The 21,298-nt window shown below is 46.5% G+C and overlaps 1 protein-coding gene and 1 long non-coding RNA gene across 4 annotated transcripts in view; both read right to left on the bottom strand.

The window, feature by feature from the left end:
* The window catches only part of SCNN1D (sodium channel epithelial 1 subunit delta), a 70,070-nt gene that overhangs the window by 29,548 nt on the left and 19,224 nt on the right, over positions 1-21,298 (bottom strand). The window contains exon 1 of one of the 3 annotated variants that reach the window (XM_083513032.1): positions 749-798. The exons of the other annotated variants lie outside the window; for them this stretch is intronic. The gene's annotated coding sequence lies outside the window, so the exon portion shown is untranslated. Of the gene's footprint in view, positions 1-748; positions 799-21,298 lie in introns of those variants that run through there. 3 annotated transcript variants of the gene reach the window in all.
* On the bottom strand, positions 1,788-3,529 carry LOC310710426. Its single transcript, XR_014528056.1, has 2 exons — positions 2,038-3,529; positions 1,788-1,846 (listed from the first exon to the last, which is right to left on the bottom strand). It is a non-coding gene; the product is annotated as an uncharacterized lncRNA (long non-coding RNA).

Below are 21,298 nucleotides of genomic sequence, written 5' to 3'. Positions count from 1 at the left end.
AAGACCATAGGTAGAAGACTAAAGGCAGTGTAAAAAGATCATCAAAGTCACATAGCTTATAATTTTTTAGAAAAATGCACCATCGCAACTGGTCCCTTTCTGCATATGTAAAAAAAAATGGGTCTCCTCTGTGTACAGATTCCTGGAAATTGCTTGAGCCTCCCATGGGGCCAAAATAGATGGAACATGGAAATCACAGCAGAGTGTTTGTGATCCTTTGGCTCATTTTCCACGGTACACCTGTGGCAGAACATGGCAGCAGGCAGGACCAGTGGTGGGTAGAAGAATCACAATTCCAAATTCTTTCCCTGGTTCAAAGGAATTGTCCATGAATTGGAAAAACCAGCACCACAGGAGAAAGGGCTGGTTGGGAGAAACTTGAGGCACTAGTTCTTTTTGCACCAGGACTCCCCCCCCCCTTTTTGTGTGCATGTTTTAAAAATAAGGGGGGGGGGTGTGACAATGAAAAGTTCAGGCACCACCTGAAGTGTTACAGTCCTTTCTACCACCTCATTGTCCACCCCTCCGCTTGCGTGCTGTAGATGCTCACCAAACTGTACTCAACTGTAGAAACCCGTCCAGCAAAACACACAGAGACAGTCAAATGTAATCATAAGAAGCCGAGTTACACTACCATTAGCCTACTTGCTCTAAATATAGCAATTATGAGCTGGTTTCAGGCACCAATGCCAGGGCAGAGCCACACACAAGGCACACACATTAGCAGCCGCAAGAAAGCGATCGGTACCTTGGTTGCCCCCGCTCTTCTCTCGGACTGGGAGCCGGGTGGAGCGGCGTGGAGCGCAGCGCGGAGGAGCTGGCAAAATGTGAGGGCAGGATCCCGAGAGTTTTCTTTTATACCCACAGATAAGAGCGCCTGGGAGCTGTCCAGCCTTGTTATGCAGATTGAGAGGTTGAGTCACGGCTCGAAAGGGCTGGAGCTTCTTGGAGAGACGCAGCCGGCTGGGAAGAAGACCAGACCAGACCAGCCAGTCGGAGGACGCGGAGAAGCTTGCTCAACTTGGGAAGCTTTTGGATTCATGCGGAATCTCGCGCAAAGGCGCCCGTTTGTTGGCTGCGATAGAGGGAGGAGGAAACGAGGAAATAATTCCAAATTCTGAGGAATCCTCCTTGCGGTGTCTTCATCGTCCTCGTCTTTCGGGTGATTCGGTCACTTCTCCCGCTGCCCTCAAAGATGCCGGGTGACCTCCCTGCCTCGGAAAATTTCCTCCTGTATTCTCAGGAATACAGGGAGCTGCCTTACACTCAGCACGTGTTGTGTACCATTGGCTCGTCTAGCTCAGTCTTGTCGACGCTGTTCGGCAGCAGTTATCCTGGATAGCTCAGCTGGTTAGTGCGCGATGTTGATAATGCCAGGGTTGCAGGTTCGATCCCTGTATGGGGCAGTTGCATATTCCTGCAGTGGACCGGATGATCCGCAGGGTCCCTTCCAACTCTACAATTCTGTGATCCAGGGTCCGGGGAAGGGGTGTTTCCCGGTCATATGTGGAGATGCTGAGGATTGAACCTGCAACCTTCTGCATGGCCACAATCCTTCTTGGGAAAATCTGGTGTTTGGACCAGGGTGCTTTTGGAGGGGCCACCACAGTGCTAGTTACTGAGACACTTCCTTTTGGAGTTTTACATGGGGGATTGTTGTTGTTGTTTTTAAGCACCATTTATTTACATCTACATTTCAGTTTTTAATATTCTGGTCTCTGGTGTTGCAGCTCCTTTCCTCCAACTCTTTTCTTTCTTTCTTTCTTTCTTTCTTTCTTTCTTTCTTATCTACCCTGACTGGCAGCAGCTTTCCAGGGTTTCAGAAGAGAGTCTGTCCCAGCCCTACCTAGAGATGGGACCTTCTGTATGCAAAACAGATGCTCTGTCACTGAGCTACAGCCCTTAAGACACAGGAACACAACGTGCAACACACACACACACACATACAGGAACACATACTGAGTCAGGCCATTGTCCATCTAGCTCAGGGTTGCTTACACTGACTGGCAGCAGGTAGGGGATAAATCGCAGCCCTACCTGGAGATGCCATGGGAGATTGAACCTGGGGCCTTCTGCATGCACGGCAGGTGCTCTACTGCTGAGCGACGGCACTTCCCCAGCCCAAGGCTGGCCAAGGAACCTTTCTCGCATCAGCCCATCTTAGAAGAGATGCCTGGAAGTGAACTCCAGGCCATCCGAATCCAGCATCTGGTCTACTGCCATAGCCAGCTGCCTACCTTGCTTATTCCACAGGGTTGCGGGATTTGGGATCATGCCTGCCTGCGTGAATGGGAGGGAGGGAGGGAGTGTTTGCACATATTATTCCCACCCATTGCAAGCTGCAGCAAGGATCATTCAGTGATGTTGCTGTCAGTGTTTTCCTGGATTGAATTAACCAGTTGTTTTACTGTGATTTTTTTTATTTTAAAGTGGGCAAAGGATAACCGAGATCTACTGTGCCACTGAGTTTTGTTCACAATAGAGTGTGTGTGGCTGCTTTTCGACTCTGTGGTTTTGTACACTTTTAACTCTTTTCTTTCACCAGCACTGGGACTACTGTGTGAACGGAAGGCGAGAAGTATTTAAGTGAAGGGGTTTGGACTAGATGACACTCTGGGTCCCTTCCAATTTTATGATTCTCTGAAATTAAAATGCAACTTTCCACCCTGATGACAATTTCTGTCTGACATTTCTGGTCAAATGTATAGTGCCCTCGGCAAGTAGAGGGGCAACCATAGCCAGAGGCTTAGTGGTCCAGAGTTGCAGGAGGTCAAAGACCCACTACTATTTTTGCAGCAGAGTCTCTCTGTATGAAAGGGGCGCTTTTTAGCCCCTGAGAAGAAGGATTCTCTCCCTTTGGGCTGATTGGAACCAATCCGAGTGAAAGGAGGTGAGTCGGCCAGTGGAGATTGGCTCCTAGGGTTACTCTGGAGAAGGTGCGCAGGAAGAACACCAATAGGGAAGAGTTCTATATGCTCCAAAGCTCAGCATTTTCACTTGACTGAAAGCACAAGGGGGGGGGGGTTTGGTTTCAAGAGAACAGCATGCAAGTTTTGTTATGTGCAATGGAACGTCATGGAAAACGCAACTTAATTCACTCCAAAAGAAGCCATAGGACCACTCCAAAGGTAAAGGTAAAGGGACCCCTGACCATTAGGTCCAGTCGTGACCGACTCTGGGGTTGTGGTGCTCATCTCGCTTTATTGGCTGAGGGAGCCGGCGTACAGCTTCCAGGTCATGTGGCCAGCATGACTAAGCCGCTTCTGGCGAACCAGAGCAGCACATGGAAACGCCGTTTACCTTCCCGCCAGAGCAGTACCTATTTATCTACTTGCACTTTGATGTGCTTTTGAACTGCTAGGTTGGCAGGAGCAGGGACTGAGCAACGGGAGCTCATCCCATCATGGAGATTCAAACTGCTGACCTTCTGATCGGCAAGTCCTAGGCTCTGTGGTTTAACCCACAGTGCCACCCGCGTCCTCTACTCCAAAGGTACATGTACAGAAAAAAGCAGATCTAGCTGAAAGGCAGCACATGAAGGTCTGCATTGATCGTTACAATACATCCTATTATTATTATTATTATTATTATTATTATTATTATTATTATTATTATTTTGTGTAGTCTTAGAAGGTTACGGTATATCATTTTAGAAGGGTCGTGGCTGAGACTGTCATGAAGGGACTCTGCACTTTTGCTGCTACACTACAGACCATAGCTCAATAGCTATAGGCCAAGGAGCAATGGGGTGCCTAAAATGAGTCCCGATCATTCCTTTGCAAGCAGGGCTCACTGTTTGGCACTGACAGCAAGCCCTGCTGCAGTTGGCTGCATTAGAGAGCTCCTCATCTCTTGTGAAGCCAAGGAGGCACAGACAGGGCTTTGCCTCACCGCAAAATCACAGCATCTAAGCAAGCAAGTCAGCACTGTGCTTCCAGCTCCTCTGCTCTGTTGCTTTCAGTTAGCACTCCAGCTTTGCAGGGGTGGACTGGGGGACTAGGAAGGAAGGAGGCTTCACAGCCACATGCAAGATCTGACCTCTGGATCAACGGGGTTACGGCAGCTGGAAGATGACGAGTTTGTGCCGAATTGGAGGTCAACGCGAAGGAAGTGCTTGAAACTCTGCTCTCTGGTGAAGGCCAATTTAAGAAGCAGGTTATGCGATGCATCACCCTATTTCCTCCTAAGGAGTTCTTGCAAAAGTAACGTCCTTTGCATAGGACGTCCTGACCCAATCTGAACTGGCCGAGGATCTCGCTGACGCTTTTCAAAGGAAGCCCATGTGGGTCACACAACAGTAGCCTCATCTTGATGTGACGACATGGGTCAGTATGACCAAGTCATTCCACTCTCCAGGAATATCCAGAGAGGGGAAAGCAAATAGGCTGTGATCCTAACTGTGTAAGTTGCAATTAATTCAATGGGGGTCACTCCCAGGTAAGTAGGATTGGGATCGCGGCCTCAGTTGGTTAACAGCACACCTGGGGTTGTCTCCAACTCAGTTTTATAGAATCCATAGGAGCCAACTCCTAGGGGCTGAGGTCCTTTCAGCCCCCCTGCCCCCATAAAATATTTGAGGGAGCTGGGCCTCCTAAAGTTGATGGGCATTGCATTCAAATACAGTGGTACCTCAGGTTAAGTACTTAATTCGTTCCGGAAATCCGTTCTTAACCTGAAACTGTTCTTAACCTGAAGCACCACTTTAGCTAATGGGGCCTCCTGCTGCCGCTGCACCGCCAGAGCACGGTTTCTGTTCTTATCCTGAAGCAAAGTTCTTAACCTGAAGCACTATTTCTGGGTTAGCAGAGTGTGTAACCTGAAGCGTATGTAACCCGAGGTACCACTGTAGTGTGCATGTGCTGCAGCATGTGACCGATTATGCAGGGCGGAGCTCACCTGTCCCACCCCACAATATTTTATTCAAATTAGTATTACATAGAATTACAGAGTTGGGAGGGATAGCATCATCTTGTCCAACCCTGTGCAGTGACACAATCACAGCTTAAGAATCCCTGACAAAAGAACAGTGGCAAGGGAAATAGACGGATTATGCGGCACTGGCGAAATTGACATACAAGCTGCGAGACGAGGACAACTGTGGCTTTAAAGAAGAATGGGAACTTTTTACAAATTACTTTTTAAAAAACCAAACCAAAATGAACTGGACTCCTTGGCAGGTTTTGAATAAACATACACAAATTTATTATTGTTAACATAATAGATAATATTTACAATTTTATAATATGCAGAGAATAACGTGTGTTGAAAAATCAGAGAGAGGAGCTGAGGGAAGTCTTGGGGGGAGGGAGGAAGGCTTTTTCTTGGGGAGGGGGGAAAATGGGGGGGTGAAGATGATATGTTTTTGATAATTTGCTATGTTGAAATTCATAATAAAAATTATTTTAGAAAAGAAAAGAATCCCTGAGAGACGGCCCTCCAACCTCTGCTTAAATAACCCCAATGTGTGGACCTACTGAAACTGATGAACCTAAGCTAGTCAAGTCTATTAACGTCAGTGAGCCTACTCTGGGTAAAACTAGTATTGACGACGACCCAGGGCCACTGATGTTACCTGCCAATGACAGGCGGAGCCAACTCATTGTGGTTTCATCCCCATCCTTCTTCCTTGCTGATATCTACCAGGGAAGCACCGAGTCTAAAGAGGAGGAAGCTGACAGACATGCCATTGGATGAGTTGCAAGCCAGATGTCAAGCAGGTAGGACTGCCTAAGGGCAGACTGAGGTTGCTACAACTGTGTCCCCAGCTGCCCTATATCATTATTATTATTATTATTATTATTATTATTATTATTATTATTATTATTATTATTATTTATATCAGTGGTTCTCAAACTTTTTTCCTCTGGGCCACACTTTCAGAATAGAAATTTGCTCGGGCAACACTGATTTTTTAATATTTTTTTTATTGCTAACAAAAAGAAAGTAACACCTAGCAGGTTTACTACTTTATAATATGACCATAGGACATCCAGAAAGTGTAAAAACAATGCAGGTGCACGAGAACAGGACTCATTTCCGCCCACCTGGTGCTCTTGCTCTCATTTTGAAGAAATATTCATAGTTTGCAAATAAAACAAATCATTTTGATACCACCATGTGGTATACTACACTGAAATGTTTAAATCAGGGGTGAGCAACCTTTTTCAGCCTGACCCATAAGACCAGACTTTGTTGAATTCTCCACTGTTTTTATTTATTTAAAATGTGTTTATACTACAGTTTGATTATACCTTATGTTCTCGCTTTACTGATGTGGTACATTGCTTTTATATTGTATTCGGCAAAGAGTTTATTACACAGTTTAGAAATGCTTTAAAATGAATAAGTGAATGAATAATGAATGGGACTCACAGCCTGAACATTGGAAATAGAAGGAACTGCAATGTTTTCAAAGGCCAGGAGACATTTCCTCCTATGTCTCCTATGCGCATGACTGATGTCTCAGACCCTGACCTCATGCACCTAGCCCAACGCTCTCTTGTCGGAGAGAGATAAAGATTTGGGGTTTCCCCATGACAAAGGAAGGTGCCTTATGAGATACTAAATCCCACCTGTTCAGCCTCGCAGCAGATGCTCCACCTTCTCCATCGCGTCACAGGAAAGACCTAGGTCCTGACTGACTCACTCAGCTTTTCATCTGATTTGCTCAGGGGTTGTTCTCCAGAAAAAAAGTGTCAGAAAGATCAATGCAATCTGAGTTGGAGCCCGTAGGCGTAACAAGTTTTCTCCTGAAAGCGAATTGCATAATTTCTCCCTCTGTGTGACAATTATGGCTCTTTGTGCCTTGAGCAATATTAATTTACCCCTTTATGTAACAATTTTTGCTCTTTGCTCCTTGAGCAATGTTCAGACTAATTCCATCCTTCTAAACATTTTATAAACATTTGACGTGGGTGGCGCTGTGGGTTAAACCACAGAGCCTAGGCCTTGCTGATCAGAAGGTTGGAGGTTCGAATCCCCATGACGGGGTGAGCTCCCGTTGCTCGGTCCCTGCTCCTGCCAACCTAGCAGTTCGAAAGCATGTCAAAGTGCAAGTAGATAAATAGGTACCGCTCTGGCGGGAAGGTAAACGACATTTCCGTGCGCTGCTCTGGTTCGCCAGAAGTGGCTTAGTCATGCTGGCCACATGACCCAGAAGCTGTCTGTGGACAAACGTCGGCTCCCTTGGCCAATAAAGCGAGATGAGCACCGCAACCCCAGAGTCGGTCACGACTGGACCTAATGGTCAGGGGTCCCTTTACCTTTACCTAAACATTTTTTATATAAAACAACAACAACAACCCTGCTTCCAAATTGATGTTAACGTGTAACAGATGCTTATGCTATGGGTCAAGATTTCAGAGGATTGTTTACTGAGAGCACAGCTTTGTATCTTTATTGTTAGACCTTATGAAGAAGTATGTGGAGAGTCCTTAATTTGATTGTATATTCACTGAGATATTTTCAATGGTTTGTTTTTTTCTGATGCAAGAACGTAAGAAGATATCCCTGCTGGATCAGGCCAATGGCCCATCTAGGCCGCATCCTGTTCTCACAGTAGCTGACCAGATGCCCCAATGGGAAGCCCACAAGCAGGACCTGAAGCGACAGCAACGCTCCCCACTTGTGATTTCCAGAAACTGGTATTCAGAGGCATGCTGCATACTGCCTCCGAAAGGGGAGGCAGAACATAGTCTTTGTGGCTAGTAAGGTAAAAGGTAAAGGATCCCTGAATGGTTAAGCCCAGTCAGAGGTGAAAATGGGGTTGTGGCGCTCATCTTGCTTTCAGGCCGAGGGAGCTGGCATTTGTCCGCAGACAGCTTTCCGGGTCATGTGGCCAACATGACCAAACCACTTCTGGTGCAACGGGACACCGTGACACACAGAAACACCATTTACTTTCCCACACCAGTGGTACCTATTTATCTACTCGCACTGGCGTACTTTTGAACTGCTAGGTTGGCAGGACCTGGGACAGAGCAACGGGAGCTTACCCCATTGTGGGGATTCGAACCGCCGATCTTTCGATCGGCAAGCCCAAGAGGCTCAGTGGTTCAGACCACAGCACCACCCACGTCCCTGCATCCGTGAGAGCCTTACCCTCTGAGTATCTTTCTAATCCACTTCTAAAGTCACCCAAATTGGTGGCCGACACAGCATGTTACCAGAGTGGATTTCATAGTTTAACTGTGCACTGTGTGAAGGAGTACATATTTATGCCCTTCAATCTTTATGCAATGAAAATAGGGACATCCTATTCAACATCATCATCATCAACAACAATTTTATTATTTATACCTTGCCCATCTGGCTGTGTTGCCCCAGCCACTCTGGGCAGCTCCCAACATATCTACAAGCATAATAAAACATTTTAAAAACTTCCCTATTCAGGGCTGCCTTTTGGGGTCTTCTAAAGGTTGTACAGTGGTACCTCGGGTTACAGATGCTTCAGGTTACAGACGCTTCAAGTTACAGACTCCGCTAACCCAGAAATATTACCTCGGGTTAAGAACTTTGCTTCAGGATGAGAACAGCAGGAGGCCCTATTAGCTAAAGTGGTACCTCAGGTTAAGAACAGTTTCAGGTTAAGAACAGACCTCCGGAATGAATTAAGTTCTTAACCCGAGGTACCACTGTATAGTTACTTATCTCCTTGGTTCAGGGAGGTCACATAACACCACATCCACCAACATTTCTCTGATTAAAATTGGGACATTCAAAGGAAAAGCGGGACATTCCGGGATCAAATCAAAAACCGGAATGGCTTCTGTAAAACAGGGACAGTCCCTGGAAAATAGGGACGCTTGGGGCGGCTGCATCTTCCAACATTCAGCTTCTTCTGATGGTCCTAAGGCCTGATTTCTCCACACAATGCATAACCTTATACAACTCTGTCATCACAGCTCCTCTGCCTCTGTCAACTGCATCTTTATAAACAAGGACAGATCACCATCCGATCTGATACCCTAATTGGTACTTAGAAGCATGACTGTTTTTGTTTTGTTCCAATTTTGTACCTGTTGGAGTGAATTATGTACATTTCATAGATGTCATCAGCCGCCTGGAGCGTGGTATAACAATGGAAAGGCAGCGTACAAATCAATAATAATGGTGGTTTTCTCACTGATTCACTGGTGATGGTTCGCTCAATAAAAAAAGATGAGTGTCAAAAGCAGGCCATAAATCATGCACAAGTACAATCTAAGTTTTAAAAAATTGGATAAGTTGTTCAGGGCTTTGTAAGTCATCATTACATCATCTCAATAGCATACTGGAAGCTACTGTAGACTCGTCAGATCTGGTGTTTTATTCACTTGACTGGCTGAATCAGTTAATATACTTGATGCAACCTTCCTAGTCTGGCCCTCCCAGATATTGCTCGACCTCAACTCCCATCACAGCAAAGAGTGCCAGTGGTCAGGGATGGCTGGAGGTGAAGGTCAGCAACATCTGGGGAAAAACCCCATGTTGGCTACCCCTGGGTTAGGCCATAGACCAGTGATCCATGAGAGGTGGTGGAACATTTTTCTGCCCAAGGGCCACATTCCCTTCTGGAAACCTTCTGAGGGGCCACATGTGGGTGAGGCCAGAAGCAAGAGTGGGTGGATCAATGAATGTACATTTCCCCATTATACTAGGCTAGTTTCTACATAAACACAAGGCAAGCAAGAGACATCAGAGTTCAAGACAACATTCCAGCCATGAGTAAACAGAATTTGAAGCAGGGCTGGTGAGAGGGGCAGCCGGGAGAGAGTTCAGAGGGCCGGAGAGAGATGGTTGGAGGGCCACATTCTGCCCCCCAGGCCTGAGGTTCCCCATTCCATATCTGCTTTGTGATTTGTTATGTACTGAGTTGAATAGGATCCAAAATGCAGCAGTCTGTTTGGTCCTAGAACAATAGGACCCACAATGCAGCTGTCTGATTGGTCCACAGGAGCCACCCAGTCCATCTCCAGGTGGAAGTGAATCCGTAACCTGATTGGCCTACAGGAGAATCCCGGAATTAGCCAATCACGTGGGGCCCATTGTGTAAATAATGTATATAAAGCAGACATTCTGGAGGAACGTCCATTCCTCCTCACCACTATGAGCTGAATAAAGAGCATGAAATCCACTCTTGACTCTGAGTATATTTCATGATTGCTCTGATGCCACATTGCCTTTGGCCTCCCAGAATAATAAAAATGGCATTGATCTACCCGTTGTCATTGCCCATAGTTGTTGAGCCTTTTTTAAGGGGGAGAGGCCACGGCTGCTGAGCTTTCTAAGGGAATGCTTGCAATAAATCACTCACGAAACAGTCCACAGCCCTCCCTTATTTTCCCACTCTGATGTCGACGCAAGGAATACAAGCTTTCACAGCACTGCAAGCGGCGGCGATTGAAAATAGCGCCAGGAGTGGGGCGAGTCGCAATCGCCCAGGAGCAAGTGGGTGATCACTTTTATAACTCCCGCGATCGACCTGGAGCACCCCAGGGATCTACCTGTTGATCGCGGTCAACCGGTTGGACATTGCTGCTATCAGAGCTTAGGGAGGTCAGATGATTTTGACAAAAACCCAAATGGGAGTGGACCTCTGCTGACGTCTGCTTATTTGGCCCACATGCAGAATGGAAATCAACCCAACAAATATGATCGGTATTCACCGTTGTTGTTGCTTTCAGTCTGCAAGCGAAACGTAATTGATTATTCCCCGTCCCACCCTAGACAGCATAACAGATGTAATGCACACACTCTGTACAATTAATTATGTAAGTTACATGATTCTGCCACAGCCAGCAGCGACATGAATAATGTAGGGTGTTTTGTTTTGTTTTTTGCATAAGGCGAACTGCAGCACGACAGAAACGGCGTTTCACTAATGCCTCCTTTCATCTCTGCTGTTGGGTAGCTCATGGCCACCTTTTTGCCGGTGATGGCTGCCAACTTGGCTGGCTTTAAAAGCCAAATTCACGAAGGATAAAGCTCTTAAATGCTCCTAGCTATGATGCCATGGAGTTTTCTTGGCAGGGATACTGGAGTGGCTTGCCGGTTCCTGCTCCATCAAGAGACATCACCTTGCCAACAAAGGTCCGTATAGTTAAAGCTATGGTTTTCCCGGTAGTGATGTATGGAAGTGAGAGCTGGACCATAAAGAAGGCTGATTGCCGAAGAATTGATGCTTTTGAATTGTGGTGCTGGAGGAGACTCTTGAGAGTGCCATGGACTGCAAGAAGATCAAACCTATCCATTCTGAAGGAAATCAGCCCTGAGTGCTCAGTGGAAGGACAGATCCTGAAGCTGAGGCTCCAATACTTTAGCCACCTCATGAGAAGAGAAGAATCCCTGGAAAAGACCCTGATGTTGGAAAAGATGGAGGGCACAAGGAGAAGAGGACAACAGAGGATGAGATGGTTGGACGGTGTTCTCGAAGCTACCAACATGAGTTTGACCAAACTGCGGGAGGCAATGGAAGACAGGAGGGCCTGGCGTGCTCTGGTCCATGGGGTCACAAAGAGTCGGACACGACTAAACGATTGAACAGCAGCTATGATGCCTCAGCTGTGTCTCTACTCCTGCAGGCAGTAGGCTTCTCTGAATATCCGCTGCTGGAAATCGCAGATGGGGAGAGTTGCTGTTGCGCTCGAGTCCTCCTTACAGGCTTCCCATTGGAGTATAAATACTTGAGAAGCAAAGCATCCTGTTCAGTGCAGCATCCTGTTCTCACAGCTGCCAACTAGATACCTGTGGGAAGCCCACAAGCAGGATTCGAGCACAAAAAACCCTCCCTTCCTGTGGTTTCCAGCCACTGGCATTCAGAAGCATCACTGTTTTGAACGGTAGAAGCAGAGCACAGCCATTGTGGTTAGTATCCATCAACAGCCCTCTCTTCCATGAAATCTGTCTCATCCTCTTTTAAACCCATCTTAGTAGGTGGACATCACTGCTTCCTGTAGGAGTGAAGTCCTGCATCTGGTCAGCCACTGTGAGAACAGGATGCTGGACCAAGCGAGCCTTTATGTCAGGGGTCAGCAACCTAAGGCCCATGGACCGGAAGTGGCCTGCAGAGGTCGTTTGACTGGCCCACGAGCTGCCCGCTCTTGCACTGTGCTAAACCAGTGCAGTGCGGCATGCGGACTCGCTTCCAAAGCACCAAAAATTGCACCTGCGCAGACACAGATGCCAAAAAATGTGTCTGCGCATGTGCAGACGCTGAAAAACGCAGCTGTGTGCATTCATGCGCACGCACTATCCAGCCCACGGAGGGGTCTCTGAGGGACCGATCCGGCCCAGGCAAGATAAACCTTGAATAAAGTAAATATTTATATATTTTTCACAAATAAAATACAATTAATCAAACATTTTCCCATACACATTCACTCAAAAAGTCGACTGACCCCTGCTTTATGTGCTCAGAATGCATCTGCAGGAATGTTCAGAGCCCAAAAGCTGCCCCCAAGGGTTGGTGGCACCTGGGGGGAAAGGGTCTCTCACCCACCCCAACAGTCGCCTAACAAGCAGCTGCAGCTGGTGTGCCTTGCAAGACAACAACCCCCAGGCCAGAGCTCAGCCTTTGTTTCTTTCTGGCCACGCTACACTCTGCCCCACTAAGACTAGTTAAAGAAATGCCATCAATGGGTTATAGAGGGTTGGACTAGGATTTGGGAGACCTGGGTTCAAATCCCTCACTCAGCCATGGAGCTCTCTGCCTGGCCTCGGGCCAGTCACAAGCTCTCGACCTAACCTACCTCGCAAGGTGGTTGTGATGATAAAAGGATGTGGGAAGAAAGGTGGGATAGAAATGGCGTAAATTAATAAGGGATGGGAAATTTTATTTTCTGAGGAAGATGCTTCCCGGCTCTACCCAATGTCTGCTCCTGGTTTGGGGGACCACCCTATCAAATACACATCCTCAATGGAGCTTTAGGTGTGTTTTCAGGTACACACTCACTTCAAACAGCCTCGGTCCAGTATACCTGAAGGAGCATCTCCACCTCCATCGTTCTGCCTGGACACTGAGAGCCAGAGCCGAGGGCCTTCTGGTGGTTCCCTCACTGCGAAAAGCCAAGTTACAGGGAACCAGGCAGAGGGCCTTCTTGGTAGTGGCACCCGCCCTGTGGAACGCCCTCCCACCAGATGTCAAAGAGAAAAATAACTACCAAACTTTTAGAAGACATCTAAAGGCAGCCCTGTTTAGGGAAGCTTTTAATGTTTAATAGGTTATTGTATTTTAATGTTTTGTTGGAAGCCGCCCAGAGTGGCTGGGGAAACCCAGCCATATGGGAGGGGGAATAAATAATAAATTATTTGATATAAATCTGATGATGACAGATGAGATTCTGCCTTAGATCAAGTCAGACTACTGGTCCATCTAGCTCAGCTTTGCTGTCATGAAGTGAGTGTGTCTGAAGCCCTGAAAACGGAAGTGGTTCTTCAGGGCTTCAGACAGGGGACAATCCCAGTCCTACCTGGAGATGCCAGGGACTGAACCTGGGACCTTCTGCTTGCAAAGCAGGTGCTCTAACCATGGAGCAATGGCATTTCTCTTGTGGCATAGGTGTTGGAGAGAGAGGTTTGGAAGAGAGATTCTTACTCTCTCATAGCAGAGTTAGGATAATGGTGATTGCTCCAAGCACATTTAAACTTGGTTAGATTTGCATCTGCCCTCATCCACCTTTAAACAAAAGTTCCCCACAGAAATACTTAGGCTAGAATAAATCACAGACACAGTTTTCATCCATTGGGAGTAAAATGAAGATGAAACAGGTTCCAAATGACTTAAAAATTAAAGAACGTTGTTTCTTTACAAAAAGGATTGTTAGCAAAGATGCAGTCTGTGAAATCTCCCTTTTGGAGAGATTCAGCTCACTTGCAGGGAGCCACAGCTACATGGCTTCTTGCCTGTTCCATGAAGAACAAAGGAAAAAAGACTGAGAATGGTGGGCGGGGGAGCAGAAGCTGCTGAGAGCCTGCTAAGCTACACCCACCTGCAACCTGAGCTCTGGGCTCAGGTTAACTCTTCCATGTCCGCAAGTGTAAGTTGGTTTCTGTATATTACAACAGTAGGAGAACAGGAAGCTGCCTCATAATGAAAGTCAGAACACTGGTCCGTTTAACTCAGTATTGCCTACACTGACTGGTGTCATTTTTCTAGAGGTTTGGGCAGCTCTCTCTATCACCCCTACCTGGAGATGTCAGCAATTGGACCAGGGACCTTTTGCACGCAAAGCATATACTCTATCCTCCCCTTCCTTCCTTCCTTCCTTCCTTCCTTCCTTCCTTCCTTCCTTCCTTCCTTCCTTCCCCTCCTCCTCTTTCTTCTTCCCTATCTTCTCCTTGTCCTACTTCTTCTCCTTTTTCTTCCTCATATATTCTTTTCTTTCCCCATTCCTCTCTCTCTCTCTTCTCTCTCTCTCTCTCTCCCACACACATCCATCCACCTCCTCCTCCGTTTTAGGTAGGATTGCCCTGTAACTGAGGTCCATTCCTTTTAAGGGGTCAAATCTTACTTTCTTAGCTACCCAGCCCCTTGTTTGTAGCTTATGATTCTGTTACCAAAGAGGAAGGCCTAACGATGGTGAGACCTTAGAATGACTTAGTTGTGATGTGCCCTCAGCCGGCAGCCTGTCATCTCAAACACCTATTCAGGTGGATATTTTGTTTATCAGATCCATTGGCTAATTTGCGATGCGAATGCAAGCTCCTTCCTGGTTTCAAGCAGCAACTTCCTGAGGGGAATTTCCAGAGAGTTCTCTTGCACACATTGCATCCAGACTTCCTCACTATTCTTCTGTATCACATGCTGTTTCTACCTGCTTGGCCTCACCCTTGTAGACAATAGCAAGCCATTATCTCCAAATGGCTTCCAAGAACTCAGCTGGCTCTATCTAGAAGAGGACTCTCACAGAGTCTCTGGAGGCTTTCTGAAACACTGCTGCAATCTTCCCCTTCACTGTTTTTAAACTTGGGCGTTTCAGTGAAGGATGGAATGATTTCTGTCGATTTCGGTTCCGTGAGCTTTTCATTTCCCCAGTCTTAAATTCAGTTCTCTGCATTTCAGCAGCAATTTTCGATTACCATTGTTTTTCAAAGGAAATCCTCATGAAAACCCTTCAGCGTTTTAGTGCAAACTCCGACTAAATAAATGTATGTTTGTTTTGATGGACAGCTGCATTTTTTGCAAGCTGTTTCTGCTAATACAGTGGTACCTCGGGTTACATACGTTTCAGGTTACATACGCTTCAGGTTACAGACTCCGCTAACCCAGAAATAGTACCTCGGGTTAAGAACTTTGTTTCAGGATGAGAACAGATATTGTGCTCCAACGGCGCGGCGGCAGCGGGAGGCCCCATTAGCTAAAGTGGTGCTTCAGGTTAAGAACAGTTTCAGGTTAAAAGCGGACCTCCGGGACTAATTAAGTACTTAACCCGAGGTACCACTGTAATTTTTTGTAAATATTGTTTGGGTAAGTGCAGGGTTTGATGGATAGCTGTGTTTAAGTTCTCAGAGTTGTTCTGAGAATTGCTAATTAAAGAAAGGCCATTAATGGGCATTTGGAAAGCACTTGGAAAGCTTGTTTAAAAAAGGAATTAATTGCAATTCAAGTCCACCTCTTCCAAAAAGAAACTGATTCCATTCCAGTTCATCCCCTAGGGCCACTGGGAAACAAGACAGGGCCATTAGCGATGCAAGAGAACGGTTCTTCCCCACCTGACCTGAGGTATGAACAGAGACTGGGATTTGGAAGGCTGACCAGAGTAACTGGGCATGATGTCACAGGAAGATTGGGGGGGGGGGCTTTGGAATAGCTGAGAAAAGCACAGATCCATTTTAGGCAGGCTGGCTGAAGGCAGGCAGGGAGAGATGCCGGACTCCAGAGTTTTACTGCTGTGGGGAACAAGCCCCTCTTGATAAGATCATGCTTTAAGATCTGGACTCCCTCCGTGCAGACTAAATAATGTGAATAAACCATATACAGTGGTACCTTGGTTTAAGAACAGCCCGGTTTAAGAACAATTTGGTTTACAAACTCTGCAAAACCGGAAATAGTGTCTTGGTTTGAGAACTTTACCTCAGTCTAAGTACGGAAGCTGAATGGTGGAAGGGCACAGGCGGCGGGAGGCCTCATTAGGGAAAGCGCGCCTCAGTTTAAGAATGGTTTCGGTTTAAGAATGGATTTCCGGAATGGATTAAGTTCGTAAACCACTGTATCTTAAAGCCATGACAGTCTCCACCGTGTCTTCAGTTCTCCAAAGGAGCACCCCTTGGAATCTTGCCATGGCTTGGCAGAGATTGAGGGTGGCTTCCAACTTTTGTAACAACATGTTATAACGTATTATGGGGAGTGTAGTTTGTTATGTGTGCTGAGAGTTGTTGGGAGACACTATTTCCTTCCCAGAGCTACAATTCCCAGAGTTCCTAGGGAAGAGGAATTGATTGTTAAAGCCCTCTGGGAATTGCCTCAGGGACTCGCTTTGAACATCCTATCTTTAACATAGGATGTTTCAACACCCTAAAGCACACTAGCTGTGCAGCCACAAATAAACCACATGTAATAGACAAAACTACCAGAAATGAGAACCTGTGGGATGTTGTTGTTGTTTTTTTAAATGCTCAAATTTCTAGATCTCATTGCAAACATGAGTAAAGCATTCTCCAATCAGACCAGCATGCCCTATCAAGAACATTTGGAGTGAAAAAGTGGAAGGGACCCCATGGGGCATCTAGCCCAACCCCAACAATGCTGGAATAAATGGCTACAATGGCTGGGGATGCGGGTGGCGCTGTGGGTTAAACCACAGAGCCTAGGACTTGCCAATCAGAAGGTCGGCGGTTTGAATCCCCGTGACAGGGTGAGCTCCCGTTGCTCCTGCCAACCTAGCAGTTTGAAAGCATGTCAAAGTGCAAGTAGATAAATAGGTACTGCTCCGGTGGGAAGATAAACGGCGTTTCCGTGCGCTGCTCTGGTTCGCCAGAAGTGGCTCAGTCATGCTGGCCACATGACCCGGAAGGTGTACGCCGGCTCCCTCGGCCAGTAAAGCGAGATGAGTGCCACAACCCCAGAGTCGTAACGGTCAGGGGTCCCTTTACCTTTACCTTTATCCACAATGGGTATGTTCTGCCTCCACTGTTGGGAGACAGTATGCCTCCCCATGCCAGTTGCTGGCAAGCCACCATGAGAACAGGATGTTGGCTTGACCCAGCAGCCTCTTCTTACTTTCTCTCGGAAATTCAAGCAGCTTTGCATAGCCTTAATCTGGGAAATTCAAGCAGATTTGCATAGCCTTAATCTGCACCCATTGCACTGTGATATTGACAATAAGCTGTGAAGGGCATGAGGTCATGACTTCAGGCAGGTTCTGTTCAACCTTGAATAATAATAATAAAACTTTTAGCAGGCATTAGTTGCCAGGTCAAACCAAAGCTTGCAACAATGACACTTCTGAAAGATTACGAACGTGGAGGACATTGGTGACTTATTGATCAACAAGGAAGAGCATGTGATTGGTGGCGGATGTGATAGAGGAGTATATCAGAGTGATGGGCAGGCATGACTGAGCCATCCGTTTAGCCACCTCTTAGCTATTGCCACTTTCTCTACCCAAGAAGAGACTCTGATGCAATTCCTTATAGCCTGTGCCTCTAGCAAAGTGGATGTTTGCCACACCACACCCTGGAAAAGCCTATTGAACTTTATAATTTATTTTTTTCAATGATTTATATCCCATCGATTGGGATACAAATTCTTCCAAGGTGTCTTAAAACTAGGGACGGGTGGTTTTCCCCCAGCTTTGTTCTCTCTCCATTTCTCTTTTTTCCATTCCTAACTTCAGTTCTTCACATTTCCATATCAGTTTACAAGTAAGAACAACAAAAAGAAGAAAATTCATTTGAGTTCATTTTTCTTTTTTAAAAATAGGAAGTGAAAATTCATTTTAGGGAAAATTTATTCTAATATACATTTGTACGCAATTTTTCCTAAATACACATTTTTGAAAAAGCCGTTTTGCATGAATCAAAACACAGCCATCCTCTGAAATCTGCACTTCTCTGAATTTTGCAATGCAGATAAAATAATTAAAAATAATTTGCGGACTGGTGTTGAAATATGGAGGAACAAACTAGAGTTTGGGAAAATGACAAATTGAAATGGATGGATCCATCCATCCACCCCTACCTCAGTATGTTACTTATGGTCAAGTTACTTATCTATTAGCCTCACCAGTTTACCTTCTGTGAAATGGGTCCAGCAAGTTGGGGGAGGTGGAACTGTCCCCCCAATAAATGTTGAAACCCGAGAAGGGGGCTGGCAAGCTAGGAGGTGTGCAGAAACAGAAATAGGAGTTCAAATTATTCATCTGGCAGTGAGGACCATCTGGGGCGGATGAGTTTCAAAGCCCCTTCCATCTCTAATCCAGTGTTTCCCAAACTTTGGTCTCCAGCCGTATTTGGACTACAATTCCCATCATCTCTGGCTAGCAAAAGCAGTGGTCAGGATGATGGGAACTGTAGTCTGAGAACAGCTGGAGACCCATGTTTGGGAAACCCTGCTCTAATCCTTTGAGTCTGGGCTCCCCTGGCACTCACTCTGGCATCATTTCAGTGCCAGGCAAAGCCCTTTTTAATTGTCCTGGGCATTTTAATTATGACGTTCATCTCCGTAGTTTTATGCTGCTCTGCCATCTACTGTCTAAAGTGTGGATTTATATATTTTTTCAAGTAGTATATATTTTTCTCATCCTTTCTTGACCTGTCTTGGACAGCGCCTGGCTTGCAAAACCTTCGGGTGCCCCCATGTAGCACAACACCTTTCCTTGTTTCTCAGCGAACCCATCTTGACTGCTTTGTTAATTGATTAGCAGCCTCTCCTAGAATCTTATTCTTTGGTGATCACTCGTAGCCAAGTAAGATTGTCTTCCATAAAAACGGTTTTAAATGTGAGTCTGTAAGTGACTGTGGAGGCCAATTCTGGATCCACACGTCCTTCCACAGTGGGGACACAGGTTTCCAGGTGGGAGCTGATCATGGTGAGGGTTTGCAAAACATGCCTTCCTCTTAGCACGTTTCTCCCTTGCGTCCTGAGTTCTAGTGTCTTCAAAGCCCATGACACCTTTGGTAAAGGCTGTTCTCCTACTGGAGCGCTCACAGGCCAGTGTTTCCCAGTTGTCAGTGTTTATACTGCATTTTTAAAGATTTGCCTTGAGAGAGTCTTTAAACCTCTTTTGTTGACCACCAGCGTTATGCTTAACATTTAAAGTTCGGAATAGAGTAGTTGCTTTGGAAGACAATAATCAGGCATCCGCACAACAGGACAAGTCCACTGAAGTGGATGTTGAAGAATCATTGCTTCGACACTGGTGATCTTTGTTTCTTCCACTACACTGGCATTAGTTTGTCTGTCTTCCCAGGTGATGTGTAAAAATTTTTGGAGACACCGTTGATGGAATCTTTCGAGGAGTTGGAGATGGCATTTATAAGTGGTCCATATTTTGCAAGCAGTCAGCCTTCACTAGGGAGCCTTTAGTGTGGCTGTCCATGCCCTCTGGAACTTCCTACCACTGGAGGTTTGGCAGGAATCACCCCCCCCTTCTTTCAGTCATCTTTTGGTAGTACAATAGCTTTTTAAACTAGCATTTTGGTTTCCCTGTGAATATCCCAGTCCTCAAACACTCTGCATGTGAGAAACTGGGGCTGGGGAAAATGACTTCTTGACCTGACATGGGCTTGGTTCGGTTCTACAGAGCCTGCTCATTCGCATGCTCGCTACAGACACTGCTCTAGACTAGTTACAGGGAGGTAGCTGTGTTGGTCTGCCGTAGTTGAAACAAAATAAAAAAATTCCTTCCAGTAGCACCTTAGAGACCAACTAAGTTTGTTACTGGTATGAGCTTTTGTGTGCATGCATGCATGTATATCTGAAGAAGTGTGCATGCACACAAAAGCTCATACCAATAACAAATTTAAAGGTAAAGATAAAGAGACCCCTGACCATTAGGTCCAGTCACAGATGACTCTGGGGTTGCAACGCTCATCTTGCTTTACTGGCCGAGGGAGCCGGTGTACAGCTTCTGTGTCATGACTAAGCCGCTTCTGGCGAACCAGAGCAGCGCACGGAAACGCCGTTTGCCTTCCCACTGGAGCAGTACCTATTTATCTACTTGCACTGTGTGCTTTCGAACTGCTAGGTTGGCAGGAGCTGGGACCGAACAACGGGAGCTCACCCCATTGCAGGGATTTGAACCGCCGACCTTCTGATCGGCAAGCCCTAGTCTCTGTGGTCTCTAAGGTGCTACTGGAATGAATTTTTTTTATTTTGCTCCAGACTGAAACCATGAAGCATATCAAAACCATCCACAAACATCAGTAAATACTGGTGAGAAATTCACATTGCAAACACCTGTCCAAGCAATGCAGTTTTCAAAAGATGACTGAAAGAAAGGGGTGTGTGATTCCTGCCAAACCTCCAGTGGAAGGAAGTTCCAGAGGGCATGGACGGCCACACTAAAGGCTCCCTAGTGAAGGCTTACTGAGCCTCCAGGGCACAGGGAACCACCAAAAGTGTCCCATCCGAGGGTCTCGGCGATTGAGGTGGAGTGTAAGGAATCAGCTAAGCTAAGGATTGGGACGCGGGTGGCGCTGTGGGTTAAACCGCAGAGCCTAGGACTTGCCGATCAGAAGGTCGCCGGTTCGAATCCCCGCGACGGGGTGAGCTCCTGTTGCTCGGTCCCTGCTCCTGCCAACCTAGCAGTTCAAAAGCACATCAAAGTGCAAGTAGATAAATAGGTACCGCTCTGGCGGGAAGGTAAAAGGTGTTTCCGTGCGCTGCTCTGGTTCGCCAGAAGCGGCTTAGTTATGCTGGCCACATGACCCGGAAGCTGCACACCGGCTCCCTCGGCCAATAAAGCGAGATGAGCGCCAAAACCCCAGAGTTGGCCACAACTGGTCCTAATGGTCAGGGGTCCCTTTACCTTTACCTTTAAGCTAAGGACTGTACCTGGGACCTTGTGCAATGTACATGCAAGACAGATGCTCTACTTGTGAGCTACAGCTCTTCCTCCAGAAGCAAGGGAGGGAAGAGAAGTTAGGGGTAAACAGGGAAGTCATAAGTGGCCTGCTTTAGTCGCATTTGCTTAGGCTGAGTTACAGGTTGGGTTACAAGGAGGGCATGGAACCTGCAAGATGTGTCACATCTTGCACAAACTCAAGGATGTCGGTACAAAGGCCACAGAAAGAGCAGCAGTGAAACTGACAAGCTTTACACCCAACTTTGCAGTAAGTCCAGAAAGTGAGCTCTTTTTCGGTGCTAGTGAAATTTACA

Source organism: Podarcis liolepis (genome assembly GCF_965112155.1).
Source record: "Podarcis liolepis genome assembly, chromosome: 7".
NCBI classification, from domain to species: Eukaryota; Metazoa; Chordata; class Lepidosauria; order Squamata; family Lacertidae; genus Podarcis; species Podarcis liolepis.
Note: the sequence above shows the minus strand (reverse complement) of the source record. Positions and strands in the feature narration are given on the sequence as shown.